The sequence below is a fragment of the Apteryx rowi genome, unplaced genomic scaffold (assembly GCF_003343035.1).
Source record: "Apteryx rowi isolate R43461 unplaced genomic scaffold, aptRow1 scaffold_820, whole genome shotgun sequence".
Taxonomy (NCBI): domain Eukaryota; kingdom Metazoa; phylum Chordata; class Aves; order Apterygiformes; family Apterygidae; genus Apteryx; species Apteryx rowi.
Window position 1 is genome coordinate 169,594 of NW_020451117.1, and position 5,339 is coordinate 174,932.

A 5,339-nucleotide genomic window follows, 5' to 3' on the forward strand; every position below is an offset into this window, starting at 1 on the left:
TGGGAATGTGTTTTGGGAAGAGTGTTTGAATCTTTAATGTTGACCCTAATCCTAATCAGGAAAAGAAAGTACATTCTGTTTTCATATTGTTTACTGGCTTTGAACTTCTGTATTGCTTGGACATCACCCATAACCTTGAGGTGAAGGACTTACTGACTTTGGGCCTTTGTTGACACCCGCCACCCAGTCAGACAACGTCTAGTCAAAGGAAATGATAAAAAAAACGAGGGGGGGGGAAAGGGAACTTTGCTTGTTTGTTTGTTTGTTTGTTTGTCTGGCGTGCTACAGTGGCATGCACGTTAAAAAGAGGTGGATGGACGGACAGACACAGGCAGGCGGCGGGGAGAGACAGAGGGACTGATGGAGAGCTGAATGGCAATGAAAGTTTAGCAAGAAAGCTTCCTTTCCTGGTTAAAAATTAACTGGCATTCATAGCCAATCCTGGAGACAGTTAAACCATGGAGTTTCTCTGGTTGGGGTTTGATTTCCCAGCCCAATAAAATCGCATCCTCTGTGCCGCTGTGACAATGTGGCCATAAAAAGTGTCCGTGACTTGTCCGCTTGCATATGCCGAGTGCCCGGCTATAAACGCCGCGGAGGTTGCGCAGCCGTGTCTCCGCGGCTGGGAAGGGGATCCGCTCCGCGGGGCCGGGGCCGGGGCCGGGGCCGGGGGACTGCGGCCGGAGCCGGGGCCGCGGCGGCGCAGGGCCCGGCTTGCCACGAGATGGCGATCTTCAGATCAATGTCAAAGCCGCCCCGGGCGAGGGGAGCAGCCCTGGAAAATCTTGGCCTTTGTTCACTTTACATCCTAGGAGCCGCACGTTAAATTATTTCACTTTCTGGGCCAGGGTTTGCACAAGTAGCGGCGACCGCTGGCTCGCTTGTGAACCCAGGAGAAACCTTCCCCAAGGCCTGTCTGAGGAGTTAGAGCCGCTTGGCTCTGGGGTGGGCAATGCGCGAAGGTAAGTGCTTTCTCTGTACCCTGCGTGGAGCAATGAGAAGAATGTGCCGTTATCAGAGTGGTTTTTAGAGAGTTTGGACGACCCCTGCTTCGACTTTGTTTCAATTAAGCACTTTTGAAGAGAACCATGGGGAGGGGAAGCGATTCAAGAAGTTGGTGATTAAACTTACGAGGTGAATAATATTTGAGGAACTTTCTGAGTTTCGGTTGACCTTTTTCTTTCTCTTCATAAAGTTTTGGCCAGCGGCGTGGAAAATCCACGTTATCTGGAAATAATTTTTTTTCCAGCGAAACTTGTAGATTTCTTCCATTTATAAAAATCGTAGCACTGGAAATATTATGAAACTTGACATTTATGTGTGGAACAGTAGGTGTCTTCAATCAAATAGATCTATGGTAACACAGACTGCAAATGACAGACAATTCTGACGGTCTTATTGGACTTGAACTGTAGTTCAGTAAGGGTAGTTTGGTAACTTTAAAGGCTAGTTGTTTCATCGCAGCTGGACACAGATTATGGCAAACAAGTTTTGACACACTTATACTAAAAACTACGTATTTGGTTGCATATTAAGTCAATGGTCGTGTAAAACTAGATTTGGATATCTATCATCTATCTATCTATCTATCTATCTATCTCAAATAGCACATGTGTTGTAAACAAACAATAGTCACACAATCTCATGTGCTGAGGGCTGCTCTGGGTTGTAGCTTTGAAACTCTACCCTCGCTACGAGTATCTCTAACTCCAGGTTACTTTTCTCGCCCATAAAAGTTTCACATGTTTTTGTTATGTCTCCATTTGAGAAAGGGGGCGGGGGGGGAGGAAGGTGGTGTTGTGCGGGCATACTGGTTTGGCTGCATATTTTAATCCACGCGTTTCTTTCGAGAGAGTATACAATATTTAAATATCTGTCTGAAAAAGGGATCATTTTGTCCTTGTTCCCCTAAGCGTCTTCATATGTAAACTAATGCAACATGCCTGCAGTATTTTTTAAGAAGTCCTTTCAATTTGTGCTTGTAGAGAACTGTTGAAAGTATAGTTAAAAGCACATGTTCGGTCGGTAGAGAGCAGTTTTGAGATGGTTATCGGAACCTATCGATTTCATCAAAGATGTTCCATTAAAAGCTCGGGGATTTTGATCTCTTTTGACCTCTCCTCGGAAATGTCAGGGCTTAAGAAGTCACGTCTCGAGGAGGAGCAGGGCAATTGCCGAGGGTCCTTTTGCTAAATTTCATTTTACACCAGTCAAGTTAAACTCAGCATATTTGATCAAATATTTATTTTTCCCCTTGTTGTTTCCCTGCCCATTCAATGCTCAACTGAATAAATCAAAGGGCCCCCAGCAGCAGTTAAAGCGCCCTCTGGTTACGGATTGTTTACTGACGGCCGCGGTCATAGGATAATATTAAAAAAAAAAACAAGCTTGTTTCTTACAATAATTGTTTATTATTTCACATGATTTGGGCTTGCATATTTTGGAAGGAAGAGGCGAAGTCAACTCAGTGTCTACACTGTGTTTAATTAATCGCGTGCTCAACTTCAGTTCACATACCACATCCAAAACCCTGGGAGGCTTTTTCATAAGCTCTTCTGGTTTGTGTTTTGTTGTCTTTTTTTTTTTTTTTTTTGTCACAATCTTTTAATTAAACGCTCTGAAATCGAAACTTCAGACCGACGTGCGTGTCTGAGAGCCAAGCTATACTGCAACCAAAAAAGATATTTGTGTTTATATCCAGATCTTATTTAAAGAAAAGACTGCTACAAAAAGGGGAGAAGCGATACAGTTTCAAATGTTTAATACAGCTGTGCGGCCCATTTCTCTCAGTAAGGGTACACTTAGAAGACAGGCCCATATATTTAAGATTTTACCCATACATGTATAACCCGATATCACTGCTGCTTCTGGACGGTGTTTAGGGCTGTACAGACAACAGGAAGCACCGTTCTTCTTAACAGGGTCCTAGGAATGACGGTGAGATAAACCCTTAATGAATTGGCTGAGGTGTATTTTGTTCTGCCGCATACTAGAATTTGGAGCTCGTCAGAAACGCTTGCAAAATATGTTCCTAATCCAAATGAGTAAAACGATACACATTTGCTATAAAATATGTTTAGGAGAACAGGCCTCTGGATGGCTGGAATAACTGGAATAAAATTAAATCTCACCCTAATTTTTAACAGGATAATCCGCCACAACAAGCCACCCCCCCATTGGGAAAGAATTTATAGTAAAGATAAAATTAGTGGGGCCGTCACTTGTCACCTAACTCGGCACGGACATAGTTCCTAAACCTCCTGTTTGAATTCCGCCTTCTTTGGAGAAAATCCAGAAAGAAATAAAAAAAAGGAATCCGGCACACATGTACGTTCCTGACAACTGACAGTTCCAATATTAAATAACTATACTCTGATTGCATTAATTTTTTCGCGATATATAAAATGTAATCTGCATCTATATCCTCAGATAGGCGACGCATGCACTCCTATTACAAACTGCAAGGCCATTTAAAATTTTGCAAATTGTAGTTTTCCCGTGTCTATAAATTAGAGCATATTTTAATTAGCTTACAAAATGCGTTTCTTGATTAACATTGCGGTATCTTTTGGTTTATACGGGATATAATAAATGGATAAATCATGATTTAACATGATGCATTTTGAAATTTCCAACCAGAGTTTGTTTAGGCTGAGCTGTCAAGTTTTATTTATTCCCTTTTTGTTTTTAATTTTAGTTAAACCAATAAAACAGGTTAACGACTCTATTAATGCATCTATTATATTTTTCTTAGATCAATAAAGCTTTGTTTTGATAGTGTTGTCTATGCACGCCGTGAGTTTAGATTCTCCCCGAAACCACCTTCTTACTGGTTTTGATATTTATCAGAATTTTATTTGCTCGAATTTATGGACCCTCGGATAGCTTTACTTAGAGAAGTAGAATTAAAAATAAAGTATTTCTCGTCCCCTGGTGTCCACAATATTATTTAAAATTTATTTTAAATAGGGGTTAACCTCCAAGGGACACATTGTTAAGCTCTGGAAATGCAGTAGCTACACACAATGCATGCCAAATTAGCTCAGTTTAGTCAGAATTGACCATTATCTTTTATAGTTAAGAATCAAGCGAACATTATTAGTTTTACTTCACTGGGTTTGATGATGCTGGTTACTATTTGCCTTGGCCTTGTTAGCGATTAAAGAAAGCAGGGATAATACACCGCAGAGCTGAGTTCATGATCTAGCCGGAGTGCCTTGACCATCAAACCAACACTGCTCATTATTATAAACAAAATAAAAAAGGGCAGAGATCAGTGTTTCCGATGGCAGCTTCTGCAGGACCCAGGCACTTTCCTTTTGGTCAAAGTAACCGAGGGCTAAAACCGAGCCCCTGCGTGGCGAACCTTTTGCCACAAAAACTATACAGGGGCGGAAGAAAAGTTAAATAAAAAAATAGTTTTCTTCTTCCGAATAGTCTCTGGCCCCTGTGTCTTTTGTCTGATTTCTCTGCATCAGCTTTCAAAGAGGAAAGAGAAGCCAATTCGTGTTTGATCCAATACGTTTGGAGTAATTTTATTTAGGCTGACGAGGATTGTAATGTAATTTTATAGGCCTTTTCCCTCTTTAATCAAATTTTTTAAAGCGACCTGCTTATTTTAAAAACAGCTTTGGAAGGATTTCAAGTGTTACTCCTCCATTCCGTATGGGTTTTAGGTTTGCAATCCATTTCTATTTAATTTGGCAAATGCAGAATAAACATACCGCAAGAGCGGACTTCCCCGGAGTAATTTTTATACCTGACTTGTGTAGAGAAATGTATTTGGAACGTGGAGTTCGGGCTCACATTTCATTTTATTTAGATCTGTATTTATAACGTTAAGCCTATTGATAATAGCCTTCCTGTATACTAGCCAATAAAATGGTTCCTTATATGGTATTAATTTTGTTAGCAGTGATATGGCCCTCACAGGAATCTGATAAGGGTTTGTCCATCACACATTAACACGTTATGGGGAAAGTCGGGTTTGGGAAATACAAACAACATAACAGAAGGAAATGCGGGAAAAAATCGAAGGGTTTCTATAGGCTGTTGGATCTACTCCTATCACCGCATCCGACAGGCAAGACCCGCTTAGCACTCATAAGTAAGCTGTGCTATAACGCACATTCGCTAACACTGGAAAAATAAGACGCCTTTCCATAAAGGTTTTATGGGTATTGCCAAATTCTAACAACCTCTCCCTGCTCCAGCGTTTCCATCTGACAAGGACAGAGCCTCGGGAGGGCCCCACCAGCTTAACTTGCCTACGGAAACTAACATTTGCGTCCCGCTGTCTTCAGCACGTTTCAGAATAACTTGTCTAGGGGAATGACAAA